General features: G+C 50.8%; 1 protein-coding gene across 1 annotated transcript in view; it reads left to right on the forward strand.

Annotated features, from left to right (window-relative positions):
- The first annotated feature begins 5,571 nt into the window (after nt 1–5,571).
- BRINP1 (BMP/retinoic acid inducible neural specific 1) overlaps nt 5,572–19,655 on the forward strand; it is a 92,287-nt gene continuing 78,203 nt past the window's right edge. Inside the window, exon 1 of the mRNA XM_021551379.3 lies at nt 5,572–5,960. The gene's annotated coding sequence lies outside the window, so the exon portion shown is untranslated. The remainder of the gene's footprint in view (nt 5,961–19,655) is intronic.

Below are 19,655 nucleotides of genomic sequence, written 5' to 3' on the forward strand. Positions count from 1 at the left end.
TAATTAGAAAGCTGGATTTCAGGAAATTGGAAATCCAATTCTGCAACCTCAGAAGGTCAGGGTGCTCAGAACAAGTGTCCTGAAAGGTGGGTGCCCAGGACAGCTGGAGTTCCGAAGTTATATCATTTCTGCCTTCATTAGTTTGAACCTGGAAAGGGATTTATCTAAATGGATAAATCTGGGACATGTTAATTTAGGAAAAATGCAAAGATGGGGAAGAACCTCTTTGGAAAGATGAGTGAGTTCAGAGTTTTTAAGGTACCTAAGAACTGCACTGAGAATGATTCTTCAGTTTAATGCAGGGGAACTAGAAAACTAGAAACTCCTATTATAAAAACAAAAACAACAACAACAAAGCAAAACAAAAAAAAACCAAACCAAAACAAAAAACACACACACAAAAAAAAACCCCAGTCATTTCCCAACTGCTTATTCCCACTCTGCTGGGACCTGCTTGCATTTTGTCTTGGCCAGGGATTTCAGCCTGTCTCCAGCCACTGTAGAAGATTCAACTTAAACCTTTAAATCTGCATTTGCAGGTGATGGAAACAGGCTCTGCATGCTCCTTGCCTCCTGGCCTGACCCTTGAGCCCATTCACAGCCTTCTTGCTGCCATCCCTTAGAGCAGCCTGGCAGAGCCTTTTGTGTCACCCACCCTACGTGGGGAACACTGGGACACTGCTCCAGGTGCTCAGGGATCCCAGCAGCAGATGGATCTGGTTGGTGCAAAGGATATCTCTGCAGCCAGCACAAAGCAGTCTGAGTAAGATCACTGCTCACTGTGATATTGTTTGCAGAGGAAAAAGAGGAAATATATTTCACAAGAGACTGGGAGAGCACCAGAATATCAATACAATGCTCACAAAGCAAGTTTAATCCATTTTTAGCCTGTAATAAACAATGAAGTCTGTGAAACCTTGACAAGAATACATTGTGCATCCTCAAGGAGGACAACACAACAGGATATGTGGGAAAGAAAAGTTTGCCTGTAGCATGAGAAGAACACAGAGTGGAGTCTGAATATCTTCGCCAGCTCATGGGACTCTGGAGTGAGCTTTGCTGTAGAATCACAAACAGAGATGAAGAATTCACTGTGTGCAGCTGGCACACACAGCTGCTTTTGCAAGGATAATAATGGCACTTTGTGCTGGCCTGTTTGGGGTAGAGTGAATTTCCCCTATAGCAGCTCATAGGATGCTGTTGTAGGTCTGTGACCCCAAAACATTTGTTTTTAACACACTTATAATTTCAATAATGAACATCTTGTTCAGCAATGAAAAGGGAGAAAAGAGGATTTTAGTTAGATTAGTCATCTTTTGTTTGAAATCCAGCTGGGTATTGATCTACCTGTGAGACATGCTGAGTGGTTGCCTTTGTCTCACTTATTTTCTTTTCTTTTAGTCATCTTCTACTGCTTCCATTTTGATTTTTTTTTCTCTTGGTCACCAAGTTTTCTTGCTTTTATTTGCCCTTTCCTCTTCCCCCAGGCCCCTGGAGTGTGGGCTGGAGGGCAGTGAGGGGATGACTGTGCTGTGTTGAGCTGAACGCTGGGGTTAACCCACACCCACAGCACACCTGGAACACACCAAGGAAACCTCTTTGTCCACCATTGTGGCAGCTGTTAAGTGATAAACATGGACACTTCTCTGCTTTTTAGGTCTTTCACTGCCATGTGATCTCTTCCTAAACTTCTAATAAAGAGTCCAAATCACTGTTTCCCCATCCTCATCGCTACCATAATTTTTTGTTTGCCCACTGCATGCAAATTGGAGACTCTCTCTTTTCACCCTATGTATTGTGAATTTCTGTTCTTCTTCTGATAGACTGGTTTCTATTTTCATAATGGGAACAATATTATAGTTTGAAATATTACAAACATTGCTTTTAAGATACCTGTGGAAAGAAGGGTGAAAAAAAGTGAGGATTGGATGTGCTAAAATTGTTAAAAGCTCAAAAAAAAAAAAAAAATCCTTTCTGGAAGAAGAAATAGAAATCCTTGTTCAATGGAGCTTTGCTGATTTGGGATGAAGATCGAGGCTTTGTTCATTGTAGGGAGAAGGTGAGTTGAAATACTCAAGACTAAAAAGAAGAGACCACTGAAAAGAGAAACCTACTGAAGTGAAATAATTTTGTTTTTAAAAATGGCATCCCGAAACCTTATCTTTGACACATAAGAACAGACACATAGCCAAATATGCTGTAACCTGCTTAGGTTTCCAAAGCAGCAAATTAAACCAGTGGACTATGCAGTGAGTGTCCATTCAGATGAGCAAAGCTCATTGAACACAACAATGCTGTAAGAGAACATGTTGAATACTCAATGCACCAAATAATCCGCTTTTGATACAGAGACAGTCACAGCTTTGCAAACAAGGCAGCAGTGGTGTATGTGTGACTGGACAGGAAAAACATTCTGGACAGGAAAAGCACGAGCAAAACTACTCTTTTCACATTGTTTTATGTTTTCCTCTACTTATATTTTTATTATATTGATGGAAAATCTTATTTCCAGGCAGGACATCTGCCCCAGGAGTTGGTTGACTTGGACTTTCTGGATGGAAGTGTTACTTCATGGAGAGTTTTTGTCACAGAATTACAGAACCATGGAATACCCTGAGTTGGAAGGGACCCACCAGGATCATCCAGTGCAGCTCCTGGCCCTGCACAGACCCCCCAAAATCCCACCCTGTCTTTGAGAACATTGTCCAAACTGTCCTCAGCTCTGCCAGCCTTGGGGCTGTGCCTATTCCCAGTGCCCAGCACCCTTTGGGACAAGAACCTTTCCCTGATATCCAACCTAACCCTCCCCTGACACAGCTGCAGCCCTTGGGTGATGAAATGTTCCCTAGGTCCGTGAGACCTTTGGATACCTGAGGAGAATCATCTCACTTGTTTTCTTTTCTCCCTCTTCACAGGAATATGAAATATCATTCTGGGTGGTGCCAAATCCTGCTAGACCAAATCACAGAACCTTCTCAGGCGTAGTGAGGAAACACACCCAGAACTGTTGCATTGGTTGAGTTGGCAGATCTCATGTGGGGGCACTGCAGGTTCATGGAGCCTTTGCTTTAATTTCAAACCGCCTCATGGAGGACACAAGGGTTCCCCTTCTACTTCTGGTAAATGCCAAGAGCATCAATGAAAAGCACACTGATGATAACCCCAAGTGCCATTTATTTGTTTAAACAACACCTTTGACCTTGTTTATATGTTCTGTGCAAGACCAAACTCCTGAATTTTCCCTGCTGTGGAGTTTCCTCTGTGGCCTTGCATCTGTGAGAACTATTTCAGCCTTTTATTTGAGCCAGTGTGACAGAATCCAAGGTAGAAGGAAGACACCAGGAAGTGTGCTTTGTGCTGAACAGTGCCTTGGAACAAGGCACAACCCGGGAGATTTGGGTACCCTGCCATTGACATAAGCTGAACTTCCACCCTGTCAGAGCAGCTTGGGGCTTAACAAAGCAGCTTCTAATTATGCTTAGGAAAGACTTGCTGAAGATTTAGCTTGAGACAACATTCTGTAGCCACAGGGGATGGGTGAGAGAAGGACAGAGTGTCCTTGCAGGCCAGAGAAGGGCTTGTCCTTGCAGGAAGGAGGGCATCTCTCATTGCCCTCCTTGCCCCACACACTCTGCAAGAGGTGGGAGATCTTTTGTCCTGTCAGCATCGCCCAGCCCAGCCCTGCCCTGCCTAGGAGTAGTTTGTAGAAACCTCGGGCTCTGGAAGCCTCCCACCACAGCGTGGTTAAGCTCTGCCCCGACCCTGGGCTGCCTTTGCTGCTCTGCTGAGGTTTATCCGGGTGGGTCATGCCCCTGGATCAGGCCCATCTCCATTCCTCATCCCGAGCCATCCCCAGGCCCAGCAGTGGGACCTGGGGGCACGGCCAGGCTAGGAGTGCAGCCGGCTGCTGCAGAGTTGGTTCAGCTCGGTTCTGCTCGCCTCAGCTTGGCACGGCTCAGCTCGGCCTGGCTCAGCTCGGCCCGGCTCAGCTCGGCCTGGCTCAGCTCGGCCCAGCTCAGCTCGGCCCGGCTCAGCTCAGCCCAGCTCAGCTTGGCACGGCTCAGCTTGGCACGGCTCATCTCATGCCAGTTTATCTCGGCTCAGCTCAGTTTATCCTGGCTCAGCTCGGCCCGGCTCATCCCGGCCCGGCTCTCGGGCCCGCCCGGCGCTGTCCGCGGTGCTGAACGCGCCCGCCCGGCGCGGTCGGGAGCGGCTCGGCCCCGGCTCTCCTCGGCTATCCCCGAGCGCGGCGCCAGCCGGGAGCATCCTGCTCCGATCCTGCCCCTATCCTGCTCCGATCCTGCCCCTATCCTGCTCCGATCCTGCTCCGATCCTGCTCCTATCCTGCTCCGATCCTGCCCCTATCCTGCTCCGATCCTGCCCCTGTCCTGCTCCGATCCTGCCTCTATCCTGCTCCGATCCTGCTCCGATCCTGCCCTGATCCTGCTCCGATCCTGCTCCGATCCTGCTCCGATCCTGCCCCTATCCTGCTCCGATCCTGCTCCGATCCTGCCTCTATCCTGCTCCGATCCTGCCCCTATCCTGCTCCGATCCTGCTCCGATCCTGCCCCTATCCTGCTCCGATCCTGCCCCTATCCTGCTCTGATCCTGCTCCGATCCTGCTCCGATCCTGCCCTGATCCTGCTCCGATCCTGCTCCGATCCTGCCCCTATCCTGCTCCGATCCTGCTCCGATCCTGCTCCGATCCTGCCCCTATCCTGCTCCGATCCTGCTCCGATCCTGCCCCTATCCTGCTCTTATCCTGCTCCGATCCTGCCTCTATCCTGCTCCGATCCTGCCCCTATCCTGCTCTGATCCTGCTCCGATCCTGTTCCGATCCTGCCCTGATCCTGCTCCGATCCTGCTCCGATCCTGCCCCTATCTTGCTCCTATCCTGCCCCTATCCTGTTCTTATCCTGCTCCGATCCTGCCCCTATCCTGCCCCTATCCTGCCCCTATCCTGCTCCGATTCTGCTCCTATCCTGCTCCGATCCTGCTCCGATCCTGCTCCGATCCTGCTCCCATCCTGCTCCGATCCTGCTCCCATCCTGCTCCGATCCTGCTCCGATCCTGCTCCGATCCTGCTCTGATCCTGCTCCGATCCTGCTCCCATCCTGCCCTTATCCTGCTCTCCCATCAACACGGCCGAGCCAGCCGGGCGCTGTCCGGGGCCGGGAGGAGAAAATTGAAGGCGTGGGTGTAGAAAAAAAAACAAAAAAAAAAAATAGATGGGGTCTTCCTGGAATAGCAACCGGCTCCGCTGCAGCCTCCTCCCCAAAACCCCTCGGATCCCCCCCATGGCAGGCAAGTTTCGACCCCTCCCGCAGCCCCATCCCGCGGCCCTTCCCGTCTCACCCTCCCTTCCCACGGCCCAGGCTCCGTCTGGCCGGAGCTGAAGTCCCTCCTTTTTGCCCCCGGCCCCTCCCCTTCTCTAATTATGTACAAAACACTTAGAATAAAATGGCCAGGCTGGGGCTCCGCCTTGCTTTCCTCTTCCCCATTCATCCTCTCTAGCCCGCTCCAAGCCCCTCCCTCGGTGGCAAGCCCAGCCTCTCGCTTCCCTCCTGGAGCTCTTTTCATTTTTATTTCTAACCCCCTCTCCATTCTCCCTGCTGCCTCTGCTCTTTCCCCCGATGGCTACGAACTGAGCAGCAGAAGAGAGGGGGGGGCACAGGAAGGGGGAAGAAAAAAAGCAAGAAAAAGGAAAAGGAAGAAGGAGAGAAGCGGAATTTTTTTTTTTTCCTTGCCTCTGCCCTTAATGCCCGCGATCTGGATCAAGGAAGGGGATTTTCTGTCTGAGCATGAAAAGGACTGCTAGAGCCCCAGGATTTTCACGCCTGCAGTATCAGCCCCGCACCCAGTATGCGAGCTGGACAGAGAAGCTCTCCCACAAGTTCCTACCGAGCCGAATAAAACCCACGGGCGAGCCGATCTGCGCCTCAGAGGGACATTAGCATCAGGTAAGGCGAGGAGCACGGTGCCTTTCCTCCGCGGCGCTGCGGCTGCGGCGCTGCCCTGCCCGGGCTCCCCGTCCAGCCGCGCGTTGTGTAACGCGCCCGCGGCCCCTCCGCGCCCCCGCCCGCACCCCGGCCGGGCGATGGATGGGCGAGTCCCGCAGCTGCCTCCTGCGTGCGCTGTGCCGAGCCAGCGGCCGCGATTCGCGCACGGCTTTCCAGCGGGGCAGCCCCCCGAGGATGCTCGGCAATTGGGGTTCAGCCCCGGCTGGGCTGGGCTGGCGGCCAGGCGGTGTGGGGGTGGGAGGCGGCCGGGATCCATCTGTATTCCGGAGTGTCGGTACATCCCGGAGCAGGGGGGGACCGTCCCCAAGGAGATGGTGTCATCTCCACTTAATCCGCTGCTCCGCTTTGGCAAGTGACAAGCAAATCGCGGAGGAATAGGAAAGTCTGTCGCCTCGAATCCCACACTGGGCTGATTGCCTCTACTTCCAGCGGGGATGGGAGACAGCGGCAGAGCCGGGGGAGGGTAGGGATGGCGGGGAGCTGCACCCCACGGTGCTGGAGATGGGTTTTCCCCGCATTCATTTCCCCGTTCCGTGCAGCTTGCGAGGCTGGTGTGGAGCATAACTTTGCCTTTATGCAGTCCTTGTGGAATGGCGGGACGGAGGGCATCTCCAAGCCATTGCATCATCCCCGGGGTCCAGCACAGGCTGGGTTTAAAGCCCCAGAGACCACTTGGAGAGAGGAGGGGGGTTATAGGTGTGTGTGTTTTGGCTTTGGGAGTTCCCCCGTGCTGGTACCTGAGAGTGGGGAAGGGGAGGAGGTGTCACTTCTTCGATGCAGTCTCCCCTTGATGGAGGGAACCAGCAGCAGATGAAATGCTGGCAGAATTGGTGTTTGAATTTTAGCCCTGTGATTGACATCTGCGCTAGGCAGGACGGAAGGGTCCTTCATGCTTTACTCTGGCTGCTCATCTGGCTGCACAATAATAATGTGTTCATGGCAGTAAATCTGCTTTCCCAGGAGTTGTAGAGAAGTATTTGGGAGACAGTGAGAGGAGGAGGGAGCGAGTAAAGAGGAGATGTGGCTTTGGTGCAAGGAACATGAAAGGCTTTTGAAAAAAAAAAAATCCTTATAAAGGAAAAATATCGATCTGCTCTGCTTGTGAGTAGCAGACAGACAGCCCTGGACTCTCTCCCTCCCACACAGCCCAGACAAGCCACCGTGCTCTCCCTGGAGCATGTACACGCCAAGCACACCCAGCACATGCTGGGGAGCTCGCAGCCCACCCCAGGCTCGGGCACAGCAGCCCGGGCTCGCTCTGCCTGGAGGCAAAGCCCTCTCCGAGCCCCGCGGCTCCCGCACGCTCTGCCACACAGGTGGGATCCACACGCACCGAACGGGCAGAAATAGCTGCATTGATATTCTTATTATGTAAATCAAACCTTCAGAAGTTCACATGAGCACACACATGCTGTCTTCTTTGCAGGGCTCGCAGTAGGTGGTTTGCTCCTCCAGTGTAGCTTTCTCTCTTGTAGTTGGCTCCAAGCATTGATTTGGGGTTTGTCTGACTCCAAAGCCCTTTGCAACTCAGCAGAAAACCCTCTACATTTGGTGTGTCTACGCTTGTTTTATGGCTCTTTGAAGATTCCCAGGACTCGGGAATGATTTCACTACTGGAAAGGCAGACGAGCAGCAGGCAGGGAAGCAGGGAAATGGCTGGGGGAGTGATGGCATTTCCATACTCATCATGCCTTCTCTGATCAAGAACTGGAGTCTGGGAGTGTGGGAAGAGCTCTGCTGGAGTTACATAGCTTTTAAATGTGTGTGAACAGAACCACACATACATTTATGGCTAAAACACATAACGCAAGGCTCCACTTCAGACTTACCCTGGTTCAGAGAAAAACCCTCCCATCCTCAGGGGGCAGATACTCCCTTTGCATGCCCCTTTGATCAGAAATGACAAGAGTGTGCACAGGGGAGATGATGTCACTGGTGTTAGAGGTGCTTAACATCCCTCTCTGACCTTCCTCCTCTTCCCCTCTTTCCATAGGGCCTAGCAAGGAGACAGGCCTCCAAGAGCAGGAATAAAATGAGGCTGACTAAAGTCAATGTTAAAACTTTGCAGAGGAGGAATATAGGGTGGATCGGCTTGTTTTAGGTAAAATGTGTCCCAAAAGAAATGGCACGGGATTTTCTCTGTTCCCTCCTAACCACCACTGTTTACTACCCTGGAAGTATGTGTAAGGCGGATGCTAAACACTACGTGGGAATGGCTCTGCCAGCAGACAATAGTCATTGTTGTCTGTGTGACAGAAATAGTTCAAAGCCAAATCCTCCTGTCTGTGCACAGGCAGGAGCCCCAGCACCTTCTCCAGGTGCATTGCTCAGGAGGGCATGGCAGGAGCTGACTCCAGAAGCAGGGATCAGCACCCAGTGCCCAGGAATGGCTGTGGATTTCTAGACTTTACCCAGGACTTGGTATTTACAGCTGATGCAGGGATGTTGAGAAAGCAGGAAAAATTGATCGGGGGTAGGGGGGAGTGTGTGGAGAAAATCACCGAAGAACATAAACGAGGGTGAAGAGACCCCGAGCACCGTGAGATACAGCGTTTGGAGGTGGGAAATCAGGGAGGGACCCCCAAAAAAGGGAACACACCCCGCTCAGCTCCGCTCAGCCCTGCTAGCCTGGCTCAACACTGTTCAGCCCCATTCAGCCCTGCTCAGCCCTGTTCAGCCTAGATCAGCCCCATTCAGCCTAGATCAGCCCCATTCAGCCCAGCTCAGTCCAGCTCAGCCCAGCTTAGCCCAGCTCAGTCCGGCTCAGCTCTGTTCAGACTCGCTCAGCCCAGCTTAGCCCCTTTCAGCCCCGTTCAGCCCGATTCAGCCCGGCTCAGCCCAACTCAGCCCCGTTCAGCCCGGCTCAGCCCCGTTCAGCCCAGCTCAGCCCAGCTCAGCCCAGCTCAGCCCGGCTCAGCCCCGTTCATCCCGGCTCAGCCCAGCTCAGCCCAGCTCAGCCCGGCTCAGCCCCGTTCAGCCCAGCTCAGCCCAGCTCAGCCCGGCTGCGCCAGCGCGGCGGGCGGGCGGTGCCGCCAGGTCCCAGGAGGGGGCGCTGTGGCTCCACGCAGCGCCAACGCGGAGCGGCGCGGGGCTCGCCCGCACCCCTGTCCGCACCCCTGTCCGCACCCCTGTCCGCATCCCTGCCCTCATCACAGCCCTGCCCGCACCCCTGCCCGCATCCCTGCCCTCATCACTGCTCGCACCCCTGCCCTCATCACTGCCCGCACCCCTGTCCGCACCCCTGCCCGCATCCCTGCCCGCATCCCTGCCCGCATCCCTGCCCGCACCCCTGCCCTCATCACAGCCCTGCCCGCATCCCTGCCCGCACCCCTGTCCGCACCCCTGCCCGCATCCCTGCCCTCATCACTGCCCGCATCCCTGCCCGCATCCCTGCCCTCATCACTGCTCGCACCCCTGCCCGCACCCCTGCCCTCATCACAGCCCTGCCCGCACCCCTGCCCTCATCACTGCTCGCACCCCTGCCCGCATCCCTGCCCTCATCACAGCCCTGCCCTCATCCCTGCCCGCACCCCTGCCCGCATCCCTGCCCGCACCCCTGCCCGCACCCCTGCCCTCATCACAGCCCTGCCCGCATCCCTGCCCGCATCTCTGCCCTCATCACAGCCCTGCCCGCACCCCTGCCCGCATCTCTGCCCTCGTCACAACCTTGCCCGCATCACATCCCTGCCCGAATCCCTGTCTGCACTCCTGCCCACATTCCCCGGCATACAGTCATCCTCATCTGCATCCCTTCCCGCATCCCTTCCCGCATCCCTTCCCTCATCCCTTCCCTCATCCCTTCCCGCATCCCTTCTCTCATCCCTTCCCGCATCCCTTCTCGCATCCCTGCCCGCATCCCTTCTCTCATCCCTTCCTGCATTCCTTCCCGCATCCCTTCCCGCATCCCTTCCTGCATTCCTTCCCGCATCCCTTCCCGCATCCCTTCCTGCATTCCTTCCCGCATCCCTTCCCGCATCCCTTCCCGCATCCCCGCCCCCGTCCCCGGCCGCGGGTGGGGCGGAGGGGCCGGGGGTGGGCTCTCGGTGCCGGCGGGGCTCTGCTCCTCTTGGCCCGGTGCGGCCGGACGGGTGCGGGCCGCTCCTCCCGCTACGGAGCCGCGGGGCGAGCAGAGCCTGCGGGAGCCGGCCCGGTGCGAGCAGGGATCGCTCACCCGGTGATGAAATGCAGCTACTTCTGGGACAGAGCCCAGCAGCTTTTCCGTGCCAGCAAATACTACAGGGGAAGTGAAAAATCACTTCATGCATTGGAAGTGCAGAGATGAACTTAGTGAGGCAGAATATAAATTACCCAGACCGGGGAAGCTTGTGCCCAGTTGTTTGATTTACACCATCCTGCTTGCAAAAGTATCATGAGATTTTTAACAACTGTAAAGACCTTGGCCCATTTCCTTCCAGGCCACATAGAACAGCTTTTCAGAAAGGGAGAATGTCCTCACACACACACAGATCTGGCCTCTAAACAGATCCATGGACTGAGGACTGGTCCTGCTGTTCTCCCTCTGCCCTGGAAGATGGCTGCCAGAGCAGGATGCCGAGTTAGGGAATGGTGCTGAGCTGAGTCAGGGCAAAATATCTCCTCCTGGCGATGTGTGTACTCCCGAGTGTTCTTAGATGCCAGGGAAGGTTTTCCCCTGCTTGCTGTGCCACGTCCAGCTGATGTGCTGGGCCTGGAGCATGTCTGGCCAGGGCTGCAGCGGGCTTGTGGCTGCAGATGGTGTGGAAAAGAGAAATGCTATCAAGGAGAGAGCCAGGGAAGCAAACTGGATATATCTACCAGGTACTTTTGTGTGGAGAGAGGATGGGCAGAGATGGACCAGACAAATGAAGTGACATTCCCAGGGTTTGGAGTAGGCACAGGACAGCTGTTGCTGGCTTGATGAGCTAAGCTATGCAGTACCAGGGAAGGAAAAGTCCTGACTAGTGGGAGGGAGGAATGGGAGAAAGAGCAGAAATCAGAGGAGCAGCTGATTTACAGTGAGCTGAAGGCTATTGAAGGACTTAAGTTTATTTCAGGAATGCTGGATCACATCCCAAGTGGAGGTGGCATAAACTGGGTATATGGACATGTCATTTTGGAAAGAAAACAAGAGTCAGGCCCAGGATTCCTCTGAGCCTGGGCTGGGGAGTTTAACACAACATTTACAGCCCCCTGCTTGGGGAGTTGTTTTCCTGCAGCCTTGAGGCAGGACCTGCGAGCAGCTTCACAGGAGAAAGATGCTTATTTGTTTTTGCTATTTGTTCTTCTGAAGTCATGTGTTCTACATCCATTTTATTGTTGCCTGCACGGTGCAGCTGGCAGAGCTCAGCTCTGCACAGAGCTGCTGCTGTGTCCTCTGCAGGGCTGGCTGAGTGGCACCCACAGTGGCACCCGTGGTGGTGGCATGTTTCTGGGTGTTGATATAGCATTCCCCAGTGCTTGAACTCTCACACGTGTGATTCCTGGCTCCTGTTCCAGAAAAACAAGCAGTCGCACTGCTGATGGATCACCTCTTGCAGTGGCAATAGGAATAACAGTAAGTCGTAGAGGAGTGAATAATCTAGAGAGGGTCACCTGCAGAGGAGGATGGAGTGAATTGCCTTTGCCAGGCACATGCTGTTGTTCACTGATGGAAATGCTGGGCAGAGGTAGAAACTGAGGTGCCAGAAGCACCAACAGAGCTCTGCAGCCCTAGAACAATGCTCTGTGTGTGTGCTAGCAATGGGCAGTATTTGGTGGAGTGTTTCCATCACAGAGACATCCTCCCTCCCAGACAGTCATGAATTACAGCAAAGTCAGCTCACAGCTGACACACCAAGCTTGCGAGCCAAGCTATGAGAGATTCTCACACGTAAGAGAAGCTCCAGAAAACCAACAAAACCCCAACAATTTGCTCCAGGACTTTTTGTTAGATATCAAAAGAGAATATAGGAGTAGAGGGAGCTCTCACTCCCCTCTGTTCTCTGTACTCCCAATTTCCAGTAGAGTAGCTCTGGATCCTGTAGTCTTTTCATGCCTGGCACCTGTCTCATTGCTATCCTGATAGGAAGTACATCCTTTACCCTGGTATTTAGAGAAGATACATCCTGAAGCCTTACGACAGGTCTTCTTACAGCCTGGACTTTAACATATTTGCATAGTACAGCTGGAATATGTTGTACAGCAAGTTCCTGTGGAAAACTCGCAGCCTCTTGCTGTAAATCACTGCAGCCTGTCAGGCTGTTAACTGGCTCTGTGGTGAGCGAGGATCTCTTTTTTAGGCTTTGATTTAGGGTGTGATTTAGAACCTGGCCTGTGCTCTGGACTCCACTGTGTCCATCATGGTTTTGGATGCAGTTTTGGCCAGAAGTCCTGAGTCGGCACAACCGACCCCATTTAGCCATTTCTTTAGCCTGCCCTAGCTGTGTGTGTGGCTGTCAGATGCATTGCTAACACTGGAGACCCCTGTGGTAATTTATCTTGCAGCTGTAGATGCTGACTTGCTAAGCAGGCTGGAAGACAGGGAGGGTGAGCTTTAAAACCATCACCTCGTGCAGGCAGCACATTCCAGGTGAGGCTGCAGAAAAATAAATAAAAGGAATTTGTGGAAAATTACAAAGTGGCTCAAACTAACCAGGGTAGAAAGAATAGAAATGAGCTGTGACCCCAGGGAGGAGGCTGGGGATTCAGAGCAGGCAGGAGGACCGGGATGAGCAGGTGTGAATCCTTAGCTGGACCTGTGGGATAGGTGGAACAGACACCAGCGAGGCAGGACGCGGGTGCTGGAGCTGCTCCTGCGCGTGGCTGCTCTTCAGGCAGCTACAGATGGTGAGCGGGTGAGCAGAGCCCTCAGACATATGCTGGGGTACATATGTGGCTCTGGGTCCCTCCTGGCTCAGACCACCTTCCTGCCTGGAACAGCAGTGTTATTCCAGCCATTTCCCACACTGCTCTGTGCTGAGCCAGGTTTGCAGTCAAAATCAAAGGCGTGTTTGGAGGCAGCAGAGAGAGCTTAGGAGGCACAAGCTGAGACTGAAGAATGCCTAAGAAATACTCAGGAAGTCAAAGGGAAAGAACTAACAAAGCACAGTGTTTGTGCTAAAATTGTGAACAGAGAGAAGAAAGCAGTAACAAGGATCCCTATAACATAGCCCTAAGACTAGCAGCTATTTCTAGAATTGCTTATTGTCGTGTCGTCCAAATTCAGAGTTGCTTCTGCAAAAGTACTCCAGGCTTTGCTGTTTTATGCTGGAGAATGCTGATAATGTGTTTATCTGCCATTTCCAGTCTCCTTAAAGAGAATTGTAAAGTATTTGAAAATGATGGACCATGTTTTAGGCCAGTGAATAGATAAATCTGGTCTACCAGGGAAAAGAGAGCAATTAGGATTTTCCCACAATGTTTACCTAAAGTAACCAAAGAGTGGAAATTTGAATTTGGAAATATTTAGATAAAACTATTTTTGTGCAATTAGAGATATATGTGCATCAATCCTTTTTGCTTTTTGAGGGGAAGCATTATGGTGAAAAGACTGATGGGAGCTGGAAGTGTTGCTCAGGGAATTTGTTGGAGGATGAGAGATGAAGGAAGGATCTGGTTTGCTGATGGAGCTGGATTGGGCCTTGTTAAGACTGGGAGAAATGGAGAAATGCTCTAAGCACAACAGTAGGACACCAAAGGGATCAGAAAGACATGGATGAGCGCTGTCACTTCTGGGATAACCTTTCACCTGTGTGGGGACATGCAAAGTCAGTGGTTGTCTGAGGACTCTCATCTGCAGTGCCAGATGGAATATCCTGTGTGTGACTATTTCCTTATTGATTCCTCTCACGCTTTGTGTTTTCATAGCATTCTGCAGTAATGGAGTAAGTCACGAGTCATCTATGAAGTATTTTTTGGAGGGACAGTTTAGATCTAGTACCAGATAATTTCCTTGGGTGTCTCCCAGCTTTCTATGGGAAAGGAAAGGGGTGAATAACCACATCTCAATTTTCTCCCCTCTTTGTGACTGGATAGATGTCAAAATCACTCCTCTTGTCTCAAGGGCCCTGCTGCTGCAGATGTGTCACTGAGTGCTCAGATATTGCTCAAAGTTTATCAAACACAGATTTTTTTCACACCTGGGCTCAATTGTTACCAACCCGGAGCAATCAGAACCACAAAGAGCCCGATCCTGCAGTTGGAATCACACAGTCAAATTTTAATTATAGCCCTGTGGACATAATGAAACTGATTTCCATGACCAAAGCCTAAGCAACAGCAAATCCATACACACGCCGAGTGCAGAGTGAATCATGTTTATGGTTCATCAGTGTGCAGCTTCTTTGTTCCAAAATGCTGGTCAGGAAGGCAGAAGAAATATTCCCCGGGATATTATAAAGACTAACATATCATCAGAGGGAGAATCAATGGAGATTGATGGCAAATTAGATGGACACTTGAGACATTAAAAGGAAGGATGGAAAATAGAAGTGATATTATAATTGAACCATATTAATACATTTTAAATTGCTTTACAAATATTAACAAGTTAAATAAGGGAAGCCTGGAAATTATAGTTCATCTAGTCTGGGAAAGCTGGGAGTGAGGAGGGACATTCGGGTTCCAGTACAAAGGTATATGAAGGTTAAAATGAAAAGTGATCAGAAATATTTTAACACTTTGATGATAGCAGAACAAGGGGATACATCAAAATTAAAGGGCACAACTTTTAAAGCAAATTAAAAGGAAATAGTCTTTTCTTCAGTGTATAGTGAAGGCACACAATTCCCTGCTGCAGGATGTCGCTGAGATGAAAGTCCAGATGGATTTGAAGCGTAGAAGGCTACATAGCTCTGCAGCAATTAATAGAATTTGCAGCCCTGCAATCTGGGACAATGGTAATCAGGTCTCAGGCTTCAAAGCAAAGGATGACCATCTTCTGGGGTGGGGAAGGACATTTTCTCTCTGCATAAAAAGAACATAATATGGTTGGCCAGGTAATGTGACTGCCTATGGTCGATCCCGCTGGAAGCTAAGTCAGCAAGAGATTAGCAAATTGCTTCTGTGGGTGCTGGATTAAGGTATTATAAAAAGGTTTTCATCAAAGCCAGACAGAATATCAATCCAGCAATCTCTTCTTCTGTGTCAACTCCCACAAAAGTAATTTCAGTGATTAGAATAGATATTGAAGTGGGACATGAAACGGGTGGTTACAGGCAGCAGCAGTGACCCTGAGCTGCACAGCTCAGTTTCCTCTATCAGCACCAGCATCTGTGGGATGGCACAAAGCTGGGATGAGCCTGGAGTCTCCCAGCAGCAGGTTCTGTAGGAATACAAGCTCCCTATGCCCAAGGGCCTGCTGCCTGCACAGAGGAGGAGGAAAAGAAACAGGGAATGCTGTCACCTCTGCTCAGTACCCGAGGAAATGCAGCACAAGGCTTGGAGAACAATTCAAATCCTGTCAGTTAGGAGCATTTCTGTTTGCAATTTTGCTTTGACAGATTTTGAAAGTAGTTGGTGACAAAAGGTAGCAGAACATTATAGAAAACAGAACCTTAAATACTGCCATGGGATATGGGAACACTTGGAAAATCGGCCTCCAAGGTAAGATGTCACCTTAAAAAAATCATGTGACAGATAAGTGGGTGCATGAAATCCTGAGACTTAACCAAAGCATCTTGGTAGGAGTGACAAGGTAGACAGAGATCAGCTATGGAGCCGTGCCCTCTCCTCACATTCTCCCCACAGTCCCATCCTTCTGAGGGTCCCAGGGTGACTTCCCCTGTGTGCCTTGTGTTGGGAAGAGTCCTGCCCAGTCACCACCGTGCTGCTGGGAGGCAGGAGGAATGTGCCTTTCTCCATCCCTTTCCTCTCCCTTCAGCCATTCTGTTCCTGCTGCTGAAGACAGAGGTTGGGTAGAGAGAAACAAGGATGTTGAGTACAGACAGGGAAGTTCAGCTTCAGCAGGTGGCACTTACTGGAGGCCACTTCTGCACTGGCCATGTGTTGGAACTCAAAATGTCCCTCAGACATTTTTGGAGGATCCAAGCCCTGGTCAGAAGCATTTGAGACCCTGGCAGGCAGCTGGAAACAGCTGTGATTTTGGGTTTGAGCCATGGAACGATTTACCAACCTTGCAGGTGGAACAAGAAGTCACAAAAGTTTAGATATTATAGTAGAAGTAGTTACAAAGTAGAGGGAAGAATTTTTGAGTGCTGTACAGGGGGGTTTTAATTTTGTACATGGGAGTCAGAGGTTTTAAGATGGAGGAATTTGGGTCTTCCCTGTCCTTCCTCTTTCTCCTTCCTTGCCTCCATGTTCTTGGTGATGTTGGCACTCACAGATTGGTTTAGAGTAGAAAATCACCATTTAATATAGGTAATAGGCATTGGGGAAAAACTGTAAACATGGAACACGTAATGTACCATACAAAAGATAGAAAATCCCCATTTAATATAGGTAATAGGCATTGGGAAAAACTGTAACCATGTCACACGTAATGTACCATATAAAAGACAGCAGCAGCCCTGGTGGGGAGAGAAGAAGCAGTCAGAGTCAGAGAGGATGTCAGGGTGTGTGTGTGCCTCTGCCTGAGCTGTGAGCAAACCACAGCAGCCCGAGGAGAAAATCTTTTAGATAACTTGCAATAAACTGCCTTGAGACCGAACAACAGAGACTGCTGAGCCTTTCTTTGGAAGCTCGGGTTGGAGGAGAGACTTTTCCAGCACACGGAGCCCCTGAACCAGGCTGGGTTCCATCAGCCATGAGCATCTCTGGGTGAACAGAGAGGACCTCCCATGTCAGGTGATAAAGCAGTGCTGCCTTCAGAAAGGTGGGAAGGATGGGCAGCTGATGGCTGTGAGGAAAACACATCGATAGATGGGATAAAGTTCTGACAGGTGTGTGACTGGGAGCAGGGAGTGGGGAGCTGGCTGCTGGGAACACAAAGTTCGCTGGTGTGAATGCTCAGACAAATTGTCACATCAGGAGGAAAGATTCCTTTGTTTCCTGGATGGTAGAAAACAGAGAGAGATGTGAGTGGCAAGTGCAAATCTGCAGGTGAGGTGTTCTGGAGGTGTGATGATTACTGTGCTCGTGGCCTGGGCTGGGAAGGATGAATGAGGGAGTTTTTGTTCTGCAAAATTCACCAAAAAGATGCATGCAAAAAACCAAAAAAGTTATAAGGTAGGACTGCAAATTACCTGCATTATTGGAAGATTGATTTCTGATGAAACGAGCAGAGAAAGGAGGGGAATAAAATGTTATGGATAGCAAGACTGGGGATCAGAGGTCTAAAATGGCAGCTGTTAGTATTCTTGAAGGATTGGTTCAAATGAGACTGCAGAAACCACTACAAGCTTCTGATTTCCACCCATCTGCATTTAGGAAAGAGAGGGAGACCAGCAGGCTGGCCTTGGTGCAATTCTGCTGGATTTCCCCCGAGAATCAGAATTGTCCCTGCATTTCAAGTACCTGAAAGCCTTAAAACACTGACAAGGCTGAAAGGTGAGGCCAGGGTCGAAAGCGAGAACGGCTGGCAGGAATAAGTAGATTGTAGTCTAGGCTGGATAATTCAGGATCTGTAATAAAACTGCCCAGTGACAGCTAGTGAATAAAAGCCTACAGGTATATTATGGTTTACGGAGCACAGGACAGATGTGTCTCTAAGGAGGAAGAGATAAGGAGAGGAAGGCAGCAGGGGCTGCTTTGGGATGCAGCAGCAGCGTGTGAATAAAGCAGCGCTGTAGTGAGATAGTTCAATCATGGTGCTGTCACTGGCATGTTATATATGACCTTGAGCAGGTCACTTAGGCTGGGAGATTTGCAGAAGAGCTTTTTAAATGCAGGTGTTTCCATGCACAGGAGCTGAATCCCTTCAGGGCTGCGGCTCTGAGCCTCCAGCTCGCACTGCGGATGGGAACTACCCAGGGAACTTGGATCCAAGTTTAGCATGAGGGAAAATCCGGATTTTTTAAAGAATTCAGTGACCTCTATGCTCAGGAAATATAATCCCCTAAAGACTGGTAGGCAGCTATGCTGACTCTTTACATTTCCAGTGCTGGGCAAAAGCAGTGCTGTTTTGCCTCTCTCTCTCCTCCACCCCAGTAAAATGGCTCCTTCATAGAAATCTGGCCTGAATTAATCTCTCTTCTCCTTGCCTAAGATCACTGGCAGAGCTGGCCTTTCACTGGAACAGATAAGGGAAGAACACGCTAACTGTATCTGTTTGCCTGCCTTGCACACAGAAATGAGTATTTTACATACACAAACCATAAAATGAAGTTTGCAATTGCACACACACACGCACAGAGACGTATGCATTGTGCTTTAAGAACGCTGAATCAAGGCTGCTGTTTCATATTAATCTTTTTACCAACTTCAGCATTTGCAGTAAATAGCAATTAATGATAAAGCTGCCTGCATTAAATAGAAAAGAGGCTGATAAGTCCTTCCTACCAGTGGATCCTCCAGCAGTGCTTCTCATTACTTTGTTAAGTTTGAAGACGGAGATTTTGTCTGTGGCTGCACATTTTTTTTCTTACTTCTGCTCCTCTGAGGCAGCTCTTCTGTAAAGCCTTGACAGCAGAGAAGTGCAGTCCCCAAAGCCTCGTGTGTCACATCACAGGGACACACCTTTGTGCTGGGGCACGACCCTCCCTGGGGTGCTGTGGCAGAGGTGGATGGAAGGGCTGGGGACAAACACGCTCTGCCGCCTTTGCGCAGCGTTGCTCTGCTCTCCAGACCTCCATCACTAACGTTTGGACTTGGGAAAAGGAAATCAACACTCCGGATTTTATTTTTAGGCCTAAGTTTAAAATTCCAGGCACCTGAGAGGATACGAGCACTGATTCCCAGCTCAATAACACAGAATTTTTGTGTTCAGACATTCAGGATGTGTGGGAATCCAGAGCTTCCCTCTGGCTGCCCTGGGATCCTGGCAGGGGTCAGGAACCCCCCTGGACAGAGCCCCCAGAGACACTGGCTGTGATCTCTGGCCATGGAAAAGAGTTTTCAATCCTACAGGATGAATTACCAGCTCTGAGTGTTTGATATGAGTAATAATTAAGTGTGGCACGGGTGCAAAAGTAAAATTTTAGGATTCTAGATTAGGGGTCCAAAGGGGACAAGATGGAGGAAATTGGGTGTGTCTTGTCCTTTTCTCCTTCTTCATGCCCTCCATGTCTCACTGTGGTGTTGGCATTTTTCTGTTGGTTCAGGCTGGGGACACACTGTCCAACGTAGGTGACAGATATTGGCACGTTCTTGTAAATCCAGCCCAGGGAGTTTCTGGTATTTAATGTTTGTAACATCCCACTGAGGGCAGAGCCCCACACGCTGCCCTGCAGGACAGAGCTGGGCAGGGCAGCAGAACATGTGAGAGATAAACAGAATAAACAACCTGGAAACCAGCACAGACCAATTATGGCTTCTGCTTTGGCAGCGGGGCTGACAGACAGAGACTTTCTGCAATCTCGGAATCACCAATACCACAGATTCTGACAAGGATGCATTTTCCATGCCCCACATGCAGTGCTCAAGCATGCAGCATGTGCTGGGACAGTGCTGCAGGACTGTGGCAGATGACAATAAGCCACTGGAAGATTTGTGCTTCCTCATATTGCCCAAAACTCATGTTAATAAAGCAAAATATACCCAGAGCTGGGTTACTTCTGAGGT

This window comes from Lonchura striata, chromosome 22, assembly GCF_046129695.1.
Source record: "Lonchura striata isolate bLonStr1 chromosome 22, bLonStr1.mat, whole genome shotgun sequence".
Lineage (NCBI taxonomy): Eukaryota > Metazoa > Chordata > Aves > Passeriformes > Estrildidae > Lonchura > Lonchura striata.